This window comes from Entelurus aequoreus, linkage group LG25 (genome assembly GCF_033978785.1).
Source record: "Entelurus aequoreus isolate RoL-2023_Sb linkage group LG25, RoL_Eaeq_v1.1, whole genome shotgun sequence".
In the NCBI taxonomy this organism is placed as follows: Eukaryota; Metazoa; Chordata; class Actinopteri; order Syngnathiformes; family Syngnathidae; genus Entelurus; species Entelurus aequoreus.
Window position 1 is genome coordinate 40,265,680 of NC_084755.1, and position 21,084 is coordinate 40,286,763.

At 38.2% G+C, this 21,084-nt stretch overlaps 1 protein-coding gene across 2 annotated transcripts in view; it reads left to right on the top strand.

The window, feature by feature from the left end:
• usp43b (ubiquitin specific peptidase 43b) overlaps positions 1-21,084 on the top strand; it is a 197,385-nt gene that overhangs the window by 11,574 nt on the left and 164,727 nt on the right. The window lies entirely within an intron of this gene.

Sequence of the window (21,084 nt, forward strand, 5' to 3'; positions counted from 1 at the left end):
TTCCATGAAATTCCCATTGAAATCAATGGGACATGTTTCAAAGTTCCACAACTCCCATATTTTTCATCCCATTCAAACTGTTCCATCCATCCATCCATCCATTTTCTACCGCTTATTCCCTTTGGGGTCGCGGGGGGCGCTGGAGCCCATCTCAGCTACAATCGGGCGGAAGGCGGGGTACACCCTGGACAAGTCGCCACCTCATCGCAGGGCCCCATTCAAACTGTTCCAACTCCAAAATATTCAGCCTGTTCAAAATAGTGTGCTCTCCTTCAATAATTTTTTTTAAATTCCCGGATTTCCAAGAATTCCCAGTTTTCAAAATGAATTGTCCATTTTTTTAACTTCCACAATTCCTAAAATTTATAACTGATTTCAAACACAATTAATTTGTCGTGGAAATTCAAACTATAATTTTCCAAGTAAAAATAAATTCCAGGAATTTCCCTTTTTTCAAATCCTTTTTTGACCCTTTTTTCTGTCGACTACTCCTTCCACATTTTTCAAACCACTTCAACCGTTCCACAGTCCAAAAATTCCTCTTAATCAGGACAAAAAAACTAAATGTTTTTTGAACTGGAAAAATTCCAGTTTTTTCAGAAAATCCTGGAATTCCTTAATACCATTTCTCAATTAAAAATGTTACTACTTCAACATTTCTCGACCGATTTGGAAAAATTCCAACACCAACCATTTCAACTCATTTAGAAAATTCAAGTCGTTTAACATTTTCCAAAAAAATCCCTCTTTTCCCAAATTTCCATGAAATTCCCATTGAAATCAATGGGACATTTTTCAAAGTCCCACAACTCCCATATTTTTCATCCCATTCAAACTGTTCCAACTCCAAAATATTCAGACTGTTCAAAATAGTGTGCTCTCCTTCAATATTTTTTTAAAATTCCCGGATTTCCAAGATTTCCCAATTTTCAAAATGAATTGTCCATTTTTTAAACTTCCACAATTCCTAAAATTTATAACTGATTTCCAACCATACCGCCTTCAACACAATTAATTTGTCCTGGAAATTCAAACTATAATTTTTGAAGTAAAAATAAATTCCAGGAATTCCCCTTTTTTCAAATCCTTTTTTGACCCTTTTTTCTGTCGACTACTCCTTCCACATTTTTCAACCCACTTCAACCGTTCCACAGTCCAAACATTCCTCTTAATCAGGACAAAAAAACAAAATGGTTTTTGAACTGCAAAAATTCCCGTTTTTTCAGAAAATCCTGGAATTCCTTAATACCATTTCTCAATTAAAAATGTTACTACTTCAACATTTCTCGACCGATTTGGAAAAATTCCAACACCAACCATTTCAACTCATTCAGAAAATTCAAGTCGTTTAACATTTTCCAAAAAAATCCCACTTTTCCCAAAATTCCCAAATTTCCATGAAATTCCCATTGAAATCAATGGGACATGTTTCAAAGTTCCACAACTCCCATATTTTTCATCCCATTCAAACTGTTCCAACTCCAAAATATTCAGACTGTTCAAAATAGTGTGCTCTCCTTCAATAATTTTTTTTAATTCCCGGATTTCCAAGATTTCCCAGTTTTCAAAATGAATCGTCCATTTTTTAAACTTCCACAATTCCTAAAATGTATAACTGATTTCAAACCATACCGCCTTCAACACAATTAATTTGTCCTGGAAATTCAAACTATAATTTTCCAAGTAAAAATTAATTCCAGGAATTCCCCTTTTTTCAAATCCTTTTTTGACCCTTTTTTCTGTCGACTACTCCTTCCACATTTTTCAACCCACTTCAACCGTTCCACAGTCCAAACATTCCTCTTAATCAGGACAAAAAAACAAAATGTTTTTTGAACTGGAAAAATTCCCGTTTTTTCAGAAAATCCTGGAATTTCTTAATACCATTTCTCAATTAAAAATGTTACTACTTCAACATTTCTCGACCGATTTGGAAAAATTCCAACACCAACAATTTCAACTCATTCAGAACATTCAAGTCTTTTAACATTTTCCCAAAAATTCCCGCTTTTCCAGAAATTCCCAAATCTCCATGAAATTCCCATTTAAATGAACGGGACGTTTTACAAAGTTCCACAATTCCCACATTTTTCACCCGATTCAAACAGTTCCAACTCCTAAATATTCAGCCTGTTCAGGAATGCTGTGCTTTCTTTCAACATTTTTTAAAAATTCTTGGAATTCTAAGAATTCCTAGTTTTCCGGGACATTTTCCCCATTTAAAATGAATTGTCCATTTTTTAAACTTCCACCATTCCCACATGTTTCAACTGATGTCAAACCATTCCACCTTCAACACATTCAATTCATCCTGGACATTCAAATTATCATTTTTACAAGTTAAAAAAAAGTCCAGGAATTCCCAGAATTCCCTTTTTTTCAAACCCTTTTTTGACCCTTTTTTCTGTCGACTACTCCTTCCACATTTTTCAACCCACTTCAACAATTCCAAAGTCCAAACATTCCTCTTAATCAGGACAAAAAATAAGGTGGTTTTTCGAACTGGAAAAATTCCCTGTTTTCCCGAAATTCCAGGAATTCCTTAATACAATTTCTCAATTAAAAATGTTACTACTTCAACATTTCTCGACCGATTTGGAAAAATTCCAACACCAACCATTTCAAGTCATTCGGAACATTCAAGTCTTTTAACATTTTCCCAAAAATTACCGCTTTTCCCGAAATTCTCAAATTTCCATAAAATTCCCAATTAAATAATTGGGACATTTTTCAAAGTTCCACAATTCCCACATTTTTCATCCCATTCAAACAGTTCCAACTCCAAAATATTCAGCATGTTCAGGAATGGTGTGCGCTCCTTCAACAATTTGAAAAAAATCACGGATTTTGAAGAATTCCCAGTTTTCAGGGACAGTTTCCCCATTCAAAAGGAATGGTTCATTTTTTAAACTTCCACAATCCCCACATTTTTAACCGATTTAAAACATTACATCTTCAACACATTCAATTCATCCTGAAAATTCAAACAACCATTTTTCCACATTTAACAAATTTCCAGGAATTCATGTTTTTGTCTAACGTAATTTCCAACTTTTTTTAGTGCGATGACTCCTTTCACATTTTTTCAACCCACTTCAACAGTTCCACAGTCCAAACATTCCTCTTAATCAGGACAAAAAACAAAGTTGTTTTTCGAACTGGAAAAATTCCCTGTTTTCCCGAAATTCCAGGAATTCCTTAATAAAATTTCTCAATTAAAAATGTTACTACATCAACATTTCTCGACCGATTTGGAAAAATTCCAACACCAACAATTTCAACTCATTCAGAACATTCAAGTCTTTTAACATTTTCCCAAAATTTCCCGCTTTTCCCAAAATTCCCAAATTTCCACGAAATTCCCATTGAAATAATTGGGATATTTTTCAAAGTTCCACAATTCCCACATTTTTCACCCCATTCAAACAGTTCCAACTCCAAAAATATTCAGCATGTTCAGGAATGGTGTGCGCTCCTTCAACAATTAAAACAAATTCCCGGATTTCGAAGAATTCCCAGTTTTCAGGGACATTTTCCCCATTCAAAATGAATTGTCAATTTTTTAAACTTCCACAGTTCCCACATCTTTCAACAGATTTAAACCATTCCACCTTCAGCACATTCAATTCATCTTGGAAATTCAAACAACCATTTTTCCACATTTAACAAATTTCCAGGTATTCCTGTTTTTGTCCAACCTAATTTCCAACCTTTTTTAGTGCGATGACTCCTTTCACATTTTTCAACCCACTTTAACCGTTCCACTGTCAAAACATTCCACGTAGTCAGGACAAAAAAACAAGTGGGTTTAGGAACTGGAAAAATTCCAGTTTTCCTGAAATTCCGTAATACCATTTTTCAATTAAAAACTGTTCCTACTTCAATATTTCTTGACCGATTTTAAAGAAGTCCAACACCAATCAATTTAGTTCATTCAGGACATTCATGCTCCTAACAAATTTTTTTTTAAATCCCGTTTTTCCCAAAATTCCCAAAATTTCCAGGAAGTTCCCATTAAAATTAAAATCCAAGTTGCACAATTCCCACATTTTTCAACCTATTCAAACCATTCCAACATCAACACATTCCACTCATCCTGGACATTCAAACTAACACTTTCCCAAGTTCCGAACCAAATCCCGGTTTTCCTGGAAATTCAAACTCTTCAACATTTAAACTATTCAATACATTCATACTACATTCTGTCAGCAATTCACTTCATCTTCAGCATTGGAGCATTCACACCTCATCCAGTTCTTGTATGTCATCTTTGTGTTGCTGTGTTTTCTACACCGGTCCAGGTTCTGCATGAACAAAAAGTCCCCATCTTAGGACCGGAGAACCTTCCTGTATATTTATAATGGATAGTTCAGAACATCTTCTTTTGTTTTGATGAAAAACAAACAAGAGTTTGGTGCTGAAAAGCATATTTTTTGGGTTCCCTTGACGTGACTGGAGTTTCAGACGGATCGTGCTGTTCCCGTACGCCGCCATGCAAATGTAAATGTGTCCCCGTTTCCTGAAAAGGAGAAGTTCTTGGAAGAAAGTAGAATGAAGCAAATACTGTCGGTGGTTTGGCTGCAGCGTCTCGGTCAGGAAAAGCAAAAGAAAACAGCAAAGTCCTGCAGCACCTGGCTGATGGGAAGTACAATTGTTGTGCCGCCATTGTGCCTCTTCAACACCGAGGGTCTTCAGCAGGCCCCTGGGAGCACATGTGGCCTTTTGATGTGGACTATTCTTTTCCCTAGACCCCCCCAATCCCCCTCCGCTAGGCCGTGTGTTTGTGCAGAGAGGCCTGCCAAGGGAGCAAGCAGCAGAAACACTGACCACTTTCCATCATATGACAGGCCTGAGTTACATCATGTCCACCCTTTGGTTACATCCACTCAGGGCCACAACATTTTATCTGGCTCGCCGCATCATTTTATTTGGCCCGCCAAAACATTTTATGTGGCTCGCCGCATCATTTTATGTGGCTCGCCGCATCATTTTATGTAATGTGCCGCATCATTTTATTTGGCCCGCCAAAACATTTGATGTGATGTGCCGCTTAATTTTATGTGGCCCGTCATGTCACTCTATGTGGCTCGCTGTATCATTTTATGTGATGTGCCGCATCATTTATGTGGCTCGCTGTATCATTTGATGTGCCGCATCATTTATGTGGCTCGCTGTATTATTTTATGTGATGTGCCGCATCATTTATGTGGCTCGCTGTATTATTTTATGTGATGTGCCGCATCATTTATGTGGCTCGCTGTATTATTTTATGTGATGTGCCGCATCATTTATGTGGCTCGCTGTATCATTTGATGTGATGTGTCGCATCATTTATGTGGCTCGCTGTATTATTTTATGTGATGTGCCGCATCATTTTAAGTGGTTCGCCGCATCATTTTGTGTGATGTGCCGCTTCATTTTATGTGATGTGCCGCTTCATTTTATGTGATGTGCCGTTTCATTTTATGTGGCTGGCCGCATCATTTTATGCGGCTGGCCGCATCATTTTATGCGGCCTGTCATGTCACTTTATGTGGCTCGCCGCATCATTTATGTGGCTCGCTGTATCATTTTATATGATGCGCCGCATAATTTTATGTGGCTCGCCGCATCATTTACGTGGCTCGCTGTATCATTTTATGTGGCTGGCCGCATCATTTTATGTGATGTCCCGCTTCATTTTATGTGGCCCGTCATGTCACCTTATGTGGCTTGCTGTATCATTTTATGTGATGTGCCGCGTAATTTTATGTGATGTGCCGCAACATTTTATGTGGCTGGACGTATGATTTTATGTGGCTCGCCGCATCATTTTATGTGGCTCGCCATATCATTTTATGTGGCTCGCCGCATCATTTATGTGGCTCGCTGTATCATTTTATGTGATGTGCCGCTTCATTTTATGTGGCTGGACGTATGATTTTAAGTGGCTCGCCGCATCATTTTATGTGGCTCGCCGCATCATTTTATGTGGCTCGCCGCATCATTTATGTGGCTCGCTGTATCATTTTATGTGATGTGCCGCTTCATTTTATGTGGCCCGTCATGTCACCTTATGTGGCTCGCTGTATCGTTTTATGTAATGTGCCGCATCATTTTATTTGGCCCGCCAAAACATTTTATGTGATGTGCCGCTTAATTTTATGTGGCCCGTCATGTCACTTTATGTGGCTCACTGTATCATTTTATGTGATGTGCCGCATCATTTATGTGGCTCGCTGTATCATTTGATGTGCCGCATCATTTATGTGGCTCGCTGTATTATTTTATGTGATGTGCCGCATCATTTTATGTGGTTCGCCGCATCATTTTGTGTGATGTGCCGCTTCATTTTATGTGATGTGCCGTTTCATTTTATGTGGCTGGCCGCATCATTTTATGTGGCTGGCCGAATCATTTTATGTGGCTGGCCGCATCATTTTATGTGGCCTGTCATGTCACTTTATGTGGCTCGCCACATCATTTATGTGGCTCGCTGTATCATTTTATATGATGCGCCGCATAATTTTATGTGGCTCGCCGCATCATTTACGTGGCTCGCTGTATCATTTTATGTGGCTGGCCGCATCATTTTATGTGATGTCCCGCTTCATTTTACGTGGCCCGTCATGTCACCTTATGTGGCTTGCTGTATCATTTTATGTGATGTGCCGCGTAATTTTATGTGATGTGCCGCAACATTTTATGTGGCTGGACGTATGATTTTATGTGGCTCGCCGCATCATTTTATGTGGCTCGCCGCATCATTTTATGTGGCTCGCCGCATCATTTATGTGGCTCGCTGTATCATTTTATGTGATGTGCCACTTCATTTTATGTGGCTGGACGTATGATTTTATGTGGCTGGACGTATGATTTTAAGTGGCTCGCCGCATCATTTTATGTGGCTCGTCGCGTCATTTTATGTGGCTCGCCGCATCATTTATGTGGCTCGCTGTATCATTTTATGTGATGTGCCGCTTCATTTTATGTGGCCCGTCATGTCACCTTATGTGGCTCGCTGTATAATTTTATGTGGCTTGCCGCATCATTTTATGTGGCTCGCCGCATCATTTATGTGGCTCGCTGTATCATTTTATGTGATGTGCCGCTTCATTTTATGTGGTCCGTCATGTCACTTTATGTGGCTCGCTGTATCATTTTGTGATGCGCCGCATAATTTTTATGTGGCTCGCCGCATCATTTATGTGGCTCGCTGTATCATTTTATGTGATGTGCCGCATCATTTTAAGTGGCCTCGCCACAATTTTTCACGTGACTCACCGCAACTTTTTAAGTGGCCTACCACAACATGTGGTCATGCTGCATTATTTTAAGTGGCCCGCTACACCATTTTATGTTGCCGTGTTGCATTATTTTATGCGACCGGCTGCATCATTTTCTGTGGCCTCCCGCATAATTTTATGTGGCCCACCACATTATTTTATGTGGCCTGCCATATCACTTTATGCGGCCCGCCGCTTCATTTTGTGGCCCGTCACATAATTTTTTGTGGTCCTCATGTGGCTCGCCTAATTGTTTTACGTGACCCGCCACAACATTTTAAGTGGCCTACCACAACATTTTCTGTGGCTGGCTACATCATTTAATGTGGTCGTGCTGCTTTATTTTAAGTTGCCCGCCAAGTCATTTTTTTGTGGCCCACGACGCCATTTTATGTGGTCTTGCTGCATTATTTTATCTTGTCCGCCGCATCATTTTCCATGGCCTCCCGCATAATTTCATGTACCCTCCTGCATAATTTATGTGGCCTCCTGTATAATTTTAAGTGGACCATCGCATAATTTATGTGGTCTGCCATATTACTTTATGTAGCCTGTCACATCATTTTTAGTGGCCCGCCTAATTGTTTTATGTGACCCGCCACAACATTTTAAGTGACCAGCTACACCAATTTAATTGGCCTACCACAACATGTTCCGTGGCTGGCCACCGCATTTTATGTGGCCCGCTGCATCATTTTCCATGGCCTCCCGCATATTTTCATGTAGCCTCCTGCATAATTTTATGTGGCCTCCCGCATAATTTTATGTGGCATTATTTACATGGCCCGCTGCATCATTTTTTGTGTCCAGCAAAATCGTTTAACGTGCCCCTTGCATAATTTCATGTGGCCTCCCGCATAACTTTACGTGGCCTCCTGCATAATTTTATGTGGCATTATTTTATGTGGCCCGTTGCACAATTTATGTGGCCTGCATCATTTTCTGTGTCCAGCGCATCGTTTTCTGTGCCCCTTGCATAATTTCATGTGGCCCGCTGCGTCATTTTCCATGGCTTCGCGCATATATTCATGTAGCCTCCTGCACAATTTTCAGTGGCCTTCCACATAATTTATGTGGCCTTGTTTATGTGGCCCGCTTCATCATTTTCTGTGTCCAGCGCATAGTTTTCCGTGCCCCTTGCATAATTTCATGTAGCCTCCTGCATAACTTTATGTGGCCTCCTGCATTATTTTATGTGGCATTATTTTATGTGGCCAGTTGCATAATTTACGTGGCCTCCCGCATAATTTTCTGCATCATTTTCTGTGTCCAGCGCATCGTTTTCCATGCCCCTCGCATAATTTTATGTGGCCTCCCGCATAACTTTATGTGGCCTCCTGCATAATTTTATGTGGCATTATTTTATGTGGCCCGGTGCATCATTTTCCACGGCCTGCCGCATAATTTCATGTAGCCTCCTGCATAATTTAAGTGGCCTCCCGCAAAATTTTATGTGGCCCGCTGCATCATTTTCCATGGCCTCACGCATATATTCATGTAGCCTCCTGCACAATTTTCAGTGGCCTCCCGCATAATTTATGTGGCCTTGTTTTCATCATTTTCTGTGTCCAGCGCATCGTTTTCCATGCCCCTCGCATAATTTATGTGGCCTCCCGCATAACTTTACGTGGCCTCCTGCATAATTTTATGTGGCATTATTTTATGTGGCCCGGTGCATCATTTTCCACGGCCTGCCGCATAATTTCATGTAGCCTCCTGCATAATTTATGTGGCCTCCCGCAAAATTTTATGTAGCCCGCTGCATCATTTTCCATGGCCTCACGCATATATTCATGTAGCCTCCTGCACAATTTTCAGTGGCCTCCCGCATAATTTTTGTGGCCTTGTTTTCATTATTTTCTGTGTCCATCGCATAGTTTTCCGTGCCCCTTGCATAATTTCATGTAGCCTCCTGCATAACTTTATGTGGCCTCCTGCATTATTTTATGTGGCATTATTTTATGTGGCCCGTTGCACAATTTATGTGGTCTCCCGCATAATTTATGTGGCCCGCTGCATCATTTTCTGTGTCCAGCGCATCGTTTTCTGTGCCCCTTGCATAATTTCATGTGGCCTCCCGCATAACTTTACGTGGCCTCCTGCATAATTTTATGTGGCATTATTTTATGTGGCCCGTTGCATCATTTTGCATGGCCTCCTGCATAATTTATGTGGCCTCCTGCATAATTTTACGTGGCCTCCCGCATAATTTTAAGTGGCCCGCTGCATCATTTTCTGTGGCCAGTGCATCATTTTCCGTGCCCCCCGCCTAATTTCATGTGGCCTGCCACATTGTTTTAAATGGCACGCCGCATAATTTTGTGGCCCGCCGCGTTATTTTATGTGGCTTGTCAATTAATTTGATGTGATATGCCGCATCAATCTATGAGGGCAGCCATAATTGCGATGTGGCCTTAAAAAGGAGTTGCTACACCTGATTTAGATTGTTGTGATGATAACAAAAAGATTTTTAATTAATTCCTAAATATTTTTCCAACGTGACCCAACAGGCTATATTGCAAAAAAACATTTGACACTGCAAGGACTGAAGCTGCACGCTTCCTCTCCTCTGTGCCGGTCCCTCAGCAAGCCCCACCCGGCCGGGGCACGCTGGCTGTGTAATTAATCAGCTCACAAGATCGCATTAACTAATTGACTCGTCTTAAATACGTGCATGAATGTTTTCGTTTTGATGGATTATTTTGTCTCTCTGTGCGTTTCAATTAAAAATGTCCCGCCGTCATCTGTCCTTCCTGGACCTGTCATGAGGAAGACCAACGCGAGTTTTTTTTTTTTTTGAAGTGGCTGATAACACTGATAATAAATTTTTTTATTTCTTTCAAACAAAAGCACGTGGCATAGAACACGGTGTACATGTGTGAAAAATTCATTTGAGAGAATAATACTTTTTTATTGTTTATTGTCTTCCTCCTGTGGGAGTCCCAATTGGCAGCTTTGTAAAGCGCATTGATCATTACTGGTGTATTGTTTTGCTGTAATGACATGTTTCTCACTGAATTGTCCCTCAGTGTTTACACAGGATCACACAACACAGACTAGGATAAATAATAACTAGATGAGGCAATTCCTGAAGGAAGTGAGTGTGAATGCTCCAATGCTGAAGTTGAACTGAAATGCTGACAGAATGAATGTAAGAATAGTTTGAATGTTGAAGAGTTTGAATTTCCAGGAAAACAGGAATTTGGTTTGGAACTTGGGAAAGTGTTAGTTTGAATGTCCAGGATGAGTGTAATGTGTTGATGTTGGAATGGTTTGAATCGGTTGAAAAATGTGGGAATTGTGCAACTTAGAAAAATGTCCCATTCATTTCAATGGGAACTTCCTGGAAATTTGGGAATTTTGTGAAAAGCGGGATTCATGAAAATGATTAGGAGCATGAATGAACTGAATTGGTTGGCGTTGGAATTGTTTAAATCGGTCAATAAATGTTGAAGTAGTAACAGTTATTTAATTGAAAAATGGCATTACGGAATGTCGGGAAAACCGGGAATTTTTCAAGTTCTTAAATCCACTTGTTTTATTGTCCTAAGAGGAATGTTTGGACGGTACGGTTAAAGTGGGTTGAGAAATGTGAAAGGAGTCATCGCACTAAAAAAGATTGGAAATAAGGTTAGAAAAAAACAGCAATTCCTGGAAATTTGTTGAACGTAGAAAAATGGTTGTTTGAATTTCCAGGATGAGTGGAATGTGTTGATGTTGGAGTGGTTTGAATCGGTGGAAAAATGTGGGAATTGTTTAACTTAGAAAAATGTCCCATTCATTTTAATGGGAACTTCCTGGAAATTTGGGAATTTTGTAAAAAGCGGGATTCGTGAAAATGATTAGGAGCATGAATGAACTGAATTGGTTGGCGTTGGAATCGTTTAAATCGGTCAAGAAATGTTGAAGTAATAACAGTTTTTTAATTGAAAAATGGTATTACGGAATTTCGGGAAAAAAAAAACGGGAATTTTTCAAGTTCTTAAACCAACTTGTTTTTTTGTCCTGACTAAGAGGAATGTTTGGACAGTGGAACAGTTGAAGTGGGTTGAAAAATGTGAAAGGAGTCATTGCTATAAAAAAGGTTGGAAATAATGTTAGAAAAAAACAGGAATTCCTGGAAATTAGTTGAACGTAGAAAAATGGCTGATGATGACTGGGAATTCTAGGAAAGCCGGGAATTTTTTTTTTTACAATTGTTGAAAGAGAGCACATAATTCCTGAACAGGCTGAATATTTTGAAGTTGGAACAGTTTGAATCGGATAGAACGCGTGGGAGTGGTGGAACTTTGAAAAAATGTAAAACATTTTCAATGGGAATTTCATGGAAATTTGGGAATTTCGTGAAAAAGCAGGATATTTTTTTTGAAAATGCTAAAAAAAAAAAAAAGTGAATGTACTGAATGAGTTGGTGTTGGGTTTTTTTTCAAAACGGTTGAGAAATGTTGAAGTAGTAACATTTTTAATTGAGAAATGGTATTAAAGAAATTCGGGAAAACCGGGAATTTTTTCCGGTTTTTTGTCCTGATTACGATGAATGTTTTGAAGGTGCAACGGTTGAAACATGTGGAAGGAGTAGTCGACAGAAAACAGGGTGGAAATAGGGTTTGGAAAAACGGGAATTCCTGGAATTTATTTGAACTTGGAAAAATGCTAGTTTGAATGTCCAGGATGAGTGGAATACGTTGAAGGTGGGATGGTTTGAATCGGTTGAAAAATGTGGAAATGGTGGAAGTTTGAAAAAATTGATAATTCATTTTGAATGGGGAAAATGTCCCTAAAAACTGGGAATTCTAGGAAAGCCGGGAATTTTTTTTTTACAATTGTTGAAAGGGAGCACATAATTCCTGAACAGGCTGAATATTTTGAAGTTGGAACAGTTTGAATCGGATAGAACGTGTGGGAGTGGTGGAACTTTGAAAAAATTAAAAACATTTTCAATGGGAATTTCATGGAAATTTGGGAATTTCGTGAAAAAGCAGGATATTTTTTTGAAAATGCTATAAAAAAAAGTGAATGTACTGAATGAGTTGGTGTTGGGTTTTTTTCAAAACGGTTGAGAAATGTTCAAGTAGTAACATTTTTAATTGAGAAATGGTATTACAAAATTTCGGGAAAACTGGGAATTTTTTCCAGTTTTTTGTCCTGATTAAGATGAATGTTTTGAAGGTGCAACGGTTGAAGTGGGTTGAAAAATGTGGAAGGAGTAGTCGACAGAAAAAAGGGTGGAAATAGGGTTTGGAAAAACAGGAATTCCTGGAATTTATTTGAACTTGGAAAAATGCTAGTTTGAATGTCCAGGATGAGTGGAATATGTTGAAGGTGGAATGGTTTGAATCGGTTGAAAAATGTGGAAATGGTTGAAGTTTGAAAAAATGGATAATTCATTTTGAATGGGGAAAATGTCCCTAATGACTGGGAATTTTAGGAAAGCCGGGAATTTTTTTTTTACAATTGTTGAAAGAAAGCACATCATTCCTGAACAGGCTGAATATTTTGAAGTTGGAAGGGTTTGAATCGGATAGAACGTGTGGGAGTGGTGGAACTTTGAAAAAATTTAAAACATTTTCAATGGGAATTTCATGGAAATCTGGGAATTTCGTGAAAAAGCGGGAATTTTTTTGAAAATGCTAAAAAAAAGTGAATGTACTGAATGAGTTGGTGTTTGATTTTTTCAAAACAGTTGAGAAATGTTGAAGTAGTAACATTTTTAATTGAGAAATGGTATTACGGAACTTCGGGAAAACCGGGAATTTTTTCCAGTTTTTTGTCGTGATTAAGATGAATGTTTTGACGGTGCAACGGTTGAAAAATGTGGAAGGAGTAGTCGACAGAAAAAAGGGTGGAAATAGGGTTTGGAAAAACGGGAATTCCTGGAATTTGTTTGAACTTGGAAAAATGCCAGTTTGAATGTCCAGGATGAGTGGAATATGTTGAAGGTGGAATGGTTTGAATCGGTTGAAAAATGTGGAAATGGTGGAAGTTTGAAAAAATGAATAATTCATTTTGAATGGGGAAAATGTCCCTTAAAACTGGGAATTCTAGGAAAGCCGGGAATTATTTTTTTTACAATTGTTGAAAGAGAGCACATCATTCCTGAACAGGCTGAATATTTTGAAGTTGGAACAGTTTGAATCAGATAGAACGTGTGGGAGTTGTGGAACTTTGAAAAAATTTAAAAAATGTTCAATGGGAATTTCATGGAAATTTGGGAATTTTGTGACAAAGCAGGATATTTTTTTGAAAATGCTAAAAAAAAAAAAAGTGAATGTACTGAATGAGTTGGTGTTGGGTTTTTTTCAAAACGGTTGAGAAATGTTGAAGTAGTAACATTTTTAATTGAGAAATGGTATTACAGAAATTCGGGAAAACCGGGAATTTTTTCCAGTTTTTTGTCCTGATTACGATGAATGTTTTGAAGGTGCAACGGTTGAAAAATGTGGAAGGAGTAGTAGACAGAAAAAAGGGTGGAAATAGGGTTTGGAAAAACGGGAATTCCTGGAATTTATTTGAACTTGGAAAAATGCTAGTTTGAATGTCCAGGATGAGTGGAATATGTTGAAGGTGGAATGGTTTGAATCGGTTGAAAAATGTGGAAATGGTGGAAGTTTGAAAAAATGGATAATTCATTCTGAATGGGGAAAATGTCCCTAAAGACTGGGAATTCTAGGAGAGCCGGGAATTTTTTTTTTACGATTGTTGAAAGAGAGCACATCATTCCTGAACAGGCTGAATATTTTGAAGTTGGAACAGTTTGAATCGGATAGAACGTGTGGGAGTGGTAGAACTTTGAAAAATGTAAAAAAAAATTCAATGGGAATTACATGGAAATTTGGAAATTTTGTGAAAAAGCGGGATTTTTTTTTTAAAATGCTAAAAACATTTGAATGTACTGAATGAGTAGGTGTTGGATTTTTTCAAAACAGTTGAGAAATGTTGAAGTAGTAACATTTTTAATTGAGAAATGGTATTACGGAACTTCGGGAAAACCGGGAATTTTTTCCAGTTTTTTGTTGCGATTAAGATGAATGTTTTGAAGGTGCAACGGTTGAAAAATGTGGAAGGAGTAGTCGACAGAAAAAAGGGTGGAAATAGGGTTTGGAAAAACGGGAATTCCTGGAATTTATTTGAATTTGGAAAAATGCTAGTTTGAATGTCCAGGATGAGTGGAATATGTTGAAGGTGGAATGGTTTGAATCGGTTGAAAAATGTGGAAATGGTGGAAGTTTGAAAAATGGATAATTCATTCTGAATGGGGAAAATGTCCCTAAAAACTGGGAATTCTAGGAAAGCCGGGAATTTTTTTTTTACGATTGTTGAAAAGAGCACATCATTCCTGAACAGGCTGAATATTTTGAAGTTGGAACAGTTTGAATCGGATAGAACGTGTGGGAGTGGTGGAACTTTGAAAAAATTAAAAACATTTTCAATGGGAATTTCATGGAAATCTGGGAATTTTGTGAAAAAGCGGGAATTTTTTTGAAAATGCTAAAAAAAAGTGAATGTACTGAATGAGTTGGTGTTGGATTTTTTCAAAACGGTTGAGAAATGTTGAAGTAGTAACATTTTTAATTGAGAAATGGTATTACTGAAATTCGGGAAAACCGGGAATTTTTTCCATTTTTTTGTCCTGATTACGATGAATGTTTTGACGGTGCAATGGTTGAAAAATGTGGAAGGAGTAGTCGACAGAAAAAAGGGTGGAAATAGGGTTTGGAAAAACGGGAATTCCTGGAATTTATTTGAACTTGGAAAAATGATAGTTTGAATGTCCAGGATGAGTGGAATACGTTGAAGGTGGAATGGTTTGAATCGGTTGAAAAATGTGGAAATGGTGAAAGTTTGAAAAATGGATAATTCATTTTGAATGGGGAAAATGTCCCTAAAAACTGGGAATTCTAGGAAAGCCGGGAATTTTTTTTTTACAATTGTTGAAAGGGAGCACATAATTCCTGAACAGGCTGAATATTTTGAAGTTGGAACAGTTTGAATCGGATAGAACGTGTGGGAGTGGTGGAACTTTGAAAAATGTAAAAAAAAATTCAATGGGAATTACATGGAAATTTGGAAATTTTGTGAAAAAGCGGGATTTTTTTTGAAAATGCTAAAAACACTTGAATGTACTGAATGAGTTGGTGTTGTGTTTTTTCAAAACGGTTGAGAAATGTTGAAGTAGTAACATTTTTAATTGAGAAATGGTATTACGGAACTTCGGGAAAACCGGGAATTTTTTCCAGTTTTTTGTCGTGATTAAGATGAATGTTTTGACGGTGCAATGGTTGAAAAATGTGGAAGGAGTAGTCGACAGAAAAAAGGGTGGAAATAGGGTTTGGAAAAACGGGAATTCCTGGAATTTATTTGAACTTGGAAAAATGATAGTTTGAATGTCCAGGATGAGTGGAATACGTTGAAGGTGGAATGGTTTGAATCGGTTGAAAAATGTGGAAATGGTGGAAGTTTGAAAAATGGATAATTCATTTTGAATGGGGAAAATGTCCCTAAAAACTGGGAATTCTAGGAAAGCCGGGAATTTTTTTTTTACAATTGTTGAAAGGGAGCACATAATTCCTGAACAGGCTGAATATTTTGAAGTTGGAACAGTTTGAATCGGATAGAATGTGTGGGAGTGGTGGAACTTTGAAAAATGTAAAAAAAAATTCAATGGGAATTACATGGAAATTTGGAAATTTTGTGAAAAAGCGGGATTTTTTTTTGAAAATGCTAAAAACACTTGAATGTACTGAATGAGTTGGTGTTGGGTTTTTTCAAAACGGTTGAGAAATGTTGAAGTAGTAACATTTTTAATTGAGAAATGGTATTACGGAACTTCGGGAAAACCGGGAATTTTTTCCAGTTTTTTGTCGTGATTAAGATGAATGTTTTGACGGTGCAACGGTTGAAAAATGTGGAAGGAGTAGTCGACGGAAAAAAGGGTGGAAATAGGGTTTGGAAAAACAGGAATTCCTGGAATTTATTTGAACTTGGAAAAATGCTAGTTTGAATGTCCAGGATGAGTGGAATATGTTGAAGGTGGAATGGTTTGAATAGGTTGAAAAATGTGGAAATGGTGGAAGTTTGAAAAAATGAATAATTCATTTTGAATGGGGAAAATGTCCCTAAAAACTGGGGATTCTAGGAAAGCCGGGAATTTTTGAGAAATGGTACTTCGGAATTCCTGGAATTTCGGGAAAACCAGGATTTTTTTCCAGTTTTTTGTCGTGATTAAGAGGAATGTTTTGACGGTGCAACGGTTGAAAAATGTGGAAGGAGTAGTCTGTTGGTAGAGCTCGGTTGGTAGAGCGGCCGTGCCAGCAACTTGAGGGTTGCAGGTTCGATTCCCGCTTCCGCCATCCTAGTCACTGCTGTTGTGTCCTTGGGCAAGACACTTTACCCACCTGCTCCCAGTGCCACCCACACTGCTTTAAATGGAACTTACATATTGGCTTTCACTATGTAAAGCGCTTTGAGTCACTAGAGAAAATGGCTATATAAATATAATTCACTTCACACTTCACTTCACTTCAGAAAAAAGGGTGGAAATAGGGTTTGGAAAAACGGGAATTCCTGGAATTTGTTTGAACTTAGAAAAATGCTAGTTTGAATGTCCAGGATGAGTGGAATACGTTGAAGGTGGAATGGTTTGAATCGGTTGAAAAATGTGGAAATACTGGAAGTTTGAAAAATGGATAATTCATTTTGAATGGAGAAAATGTCCCTAAAGACTGGGAATCCTAGGAAAGCCGGGAATTTTTTTTTTACAATTGTTGAAAGAGAGCACATAATTCCTGAACAGGCTGAATATTTTGAAGTTGGAACAGTTTGAATCGGATAGAATGTGTGGGAGTGGTGGAACTTTGAAAAATGTAAAAAAAAATTCAATGGGAATTACATGGAAATTCGGAAATTTTGTGAAAAAGCGGGATTTTTTTTGAAAATGCTAAAAACATTTGAATGTACTGAATGAGTTGGTGTTGTGTTTTTTCAAAACAGTTGAGAAATGTTGAAGTAGTAACATTTTTAATTGAGAAATGGTATTACGGAACTTCGGGAAAACCGGGAATTTTTTCCAGTTTTTTGTCGTGATTAAGATGAATGTTTTGACGGTGCAACGGTTGAAAAATGTGGAAGGAGTAGTCGACAGAAAAAAGGGTGGAAATAGGGTTTGGAAAAACGGGAATTCCTGGAATTTGTTGGAACTTGGAAAAATGCTAGTTTGAATGTCCAGGATGAGTGGAATATGTTGAAGGTGGAATGGTTTGAATCGGTTGAAAAATGTGGAAATGGTGGAAATTTGAAAAAATGGATAATTCATTTTGAATGGGGAAAATGTCCCTAATGACTGGGAATTCTAGGAAAGCCGGGAATTTTTGAGAAATGGTACTACGGAATTCCTGGAATTTTGGGAAAACCGGGATTTTTTTCCATTTTTTTGTCGTGATTAAGAGGAATGTTTTGACGGTGCAACGGTTGAAAAATGTGGAAGGAGTAGTCGGTTGGTATAGCTCGGTTGGTAGAGCGGCCGTGCCAGCAACTTGAGGGTTCCAGGTTCGATTCCCGCTTCCGCCATCCTAGTCACTGCTGTTGTGTCCTTGGGCAAGACACTTTACCCACCTGCTCCCAGTGCCACCCACACTGCTTTAAATGGAACTTAGATATTGGCTTTCACTATGTAAAGCGCTTTGAGTCACTAGAGAAAAGCGCTATATAAATATAATTCACTTCACTTCACTTCAGAAAAAAGGGTGGAAATAGGGTTTGGAAAAACGGGAATTCCTGGAATTTGTTTGAACTTGGAAAAATGCTAGTTTGAATGTCCAGGATGAGTGGAATATGTTGAAGGTGGAATGGTTTGAATCGGTTGAAAAATGTGGAAATGGTGGAAGTTTGAAAAATGGCCAATTCATTTTAAATGGGGAAAATGTCCCGGAAAACCTGGAATTCTGGGAAATTTGGGAATTTGTGTAATTTGTCAAGGGAAAGCCCGCGATTCCCGAATAGGCGGAACAGTTTGAAGTTGGAAAGGTTTGAATCGGATGAAAAATGTGAAAGGTAGAGCGCGCCAAAATCTGGAAAAGAAGAAGAATAATAAATAGATGAATTTTGATGTATAAAAAGCATATGTGTGAATGTTTTGAAGCATTCACACAATGAATTTGTTGATATTGTACATGCACTCAGAAGTGGTACCTCAGCTTCAATCAATCAGCATTTATTTATACAGCCTTTAATCACAAGTGCCTCAAAGGGCTTCACAGACCACAACGACTTCCCCTGATCTGAACCCACATCCGGGCAGGAAAACAACTTCAAAAGCCCGGGCTGGGAAAAAGAGGAAACCTCGGGAAGGGTCCGCCTCCAGGGGAGCGGCTGCAATGGACGCCGAGTGGGCGCCGTTATTGAACTGTTACATTAAGAGGTCATGTGAGAGTCCAGACCAGGGGTCACCAACGCGGTGCCCGCGGGCACCAGGTAGCCCGTAAGGACCAGATGAGTAGCCCGCCAGCCTGTTCTAAAAATAGCTCAAATAGCAGCACTTACCAGTGAGCTGCCTCTATTTTTTAAATTGTATTTATTTACTAGCAAGCTGGTCTCGCTTTGCCTGACATTTTTAATTCTAAGAGAGACAAAACTCAAATAGAATTTGAAAATCCAAGAAAATATTTTAAAGACTTGGTCTTCACTTGTTTAAATAAATTCATTAATTTTTTACTTTGCTTCTTACAGAAAGACAATTTTAGAGAAAAAATACAACCTTAAAAATGATTTTAGGATTTTTAAACACATATACCTTTTTACCTTTTAAATTCCTTCCTCTTCTTTCCTGACAATTTAAATCAATGTTCAAGTAAATTTATTTTTTTTATTGTAAAGAATAATAAATAAATTTTAATTTAATTCTTCATTTTAGCTTCTGTTTTTTCGACAAAGAATATTTGTGAAATATTTCTTCAAACTTATAATGCTTAAAATTAAAAAAAAATATTCTGGCAAATCTAGAAAATCTGTAGAATCAAATTTAAATCTTATTTCAAAGTCTTTTGAATTTCTTTTAAAATTTTTGTTCTGGAAAATCTAGAAAAAATTATGATTAGTCTTTGTCAGAAATATAGTTTGGTCCAATTTGTTATATATTCTAACAAAGTGTAGATTGGATTTTAACCTATTTAAAACATGTCATCAAAATTCTAAAATGAATCTTAATCAGGAAAAATTACTAATGATGTTCTATAAATTATTTTTTAAAGTTTTTCTCTTCTTTTTTTCGGTTGAATTTTAAAGAGTCGAAATTGAAGATAAACTGTTTAAAAATGTGTCATTTTTTTCGGGTTTTCTCCTCTTTTATACCGTTCAATTAAGTGTAAATATCATTAATTATTAATAATAACATAGAGTTAAAGGTAAATTGAGCAAATTGGCTATTTCTGGCAATTTATTTAAGTGTGTATCAAACTAGTAGCCCTTCGCATTAATCACTACCCAGGAAGTAGCTCTTGGTTTCAAAAAGGTTGGTGACCCCTGGTCCAGACCATTGGGAAGCCAGCAGAGGGACCTTCTTCCATGTAGACATGTCCATAATGCAGAGAACTTGGAGCAGCCGGCGCATCTTCCAGACTGGTACCTTCCAGACTGTCCCCCTCTCCTGCATGGAGGAGGGGACAGAAAAGAAAAGCGGCAGATCAACTGGTCGAAACAGGATCCATCCACAAGCGAGCGTAGAAAATTAGATTTAACTTATGAGCTCAATTGTTCTATGACAGAGTTAGTAACTCAAAACACTCGCATCAGCACCGCAATATTACAAAAGCCCAAAACTAGTGAAGTTGTCAAGTTGTGTAAATGGTAAATAAAAAGAGAATCCTTTTCAACGTATATTCAATTGAATAGACTGCAAAGACAAGATATTTCATGTTCACACTGAGAAACTTTTAGTTTTTGCAAATAATCATGAACTTAGAATTGAATGGCAGCAACACATTGCAAAAAAGGCATTTTGACCAGTGTGTTACATGGCCTTTCCTTTTAACAACACTCAGTAAAGGTTTGGGAAGTGAGGAGACACATTTTTGAAGTGGAATTCTTTCCCATTCTTGCTTGATGTACAGCTTAAGTTGTTCAACACTCGGGTTAGTTCTTTTCCTCTTTGTTCGGGAGGACACGACGTCCACAGTTTCCAAAAACAATTTGAAATGTGGACTCGTCAGACCACAGAACACTTTTCCACTTTGCATCAGTCCATCTTAGATGAGCTCGGGCCCAGCGATTCCGGCGGCGTTTCTGGGTGTTGTTGATAAATGGCTTTGGCTTTGGCTTTGCATAGTAGAGTTGTAACTTGCACTTACAGATGTAGCGACCGACTGTAGTTACTGACAGTGGTTTTCTGAAGTCTTCCTGAACCCATGTGGTGATATCCTTTACACACTCATGTGGCTTTTTGATGCAGTACCGCCTGAGGGATCCAAGGTGTGTAATATCATGGCTTACCTGCAGTGATTTCTCCAGATTGTCTGAACCTTTTGATGATATTACGGAGCGTAGATGGTGAAATCCCTAAATTCCTTGTTGAGAAATGTTGTTCTTCAACAATTTGCTCAGGCATTTGTTGACAAAGTGGTGACCCTCGCCCCGTCCTTGTTTGTGAACGACTGAGCATTTCATGGAAGCTGCTTTTATACCCAATCATGGCACCCACCTGTTCCCAATTAGCCTGTTCACCTGCGGGATGTTCCAAATAAGTCTTTGATGAGCATTCCTCAACTTTCTCACTCTTTTTTGCCACTTGTGCCAGCTTTTTTGGAAACATGTTGCAGGCATTAAATTC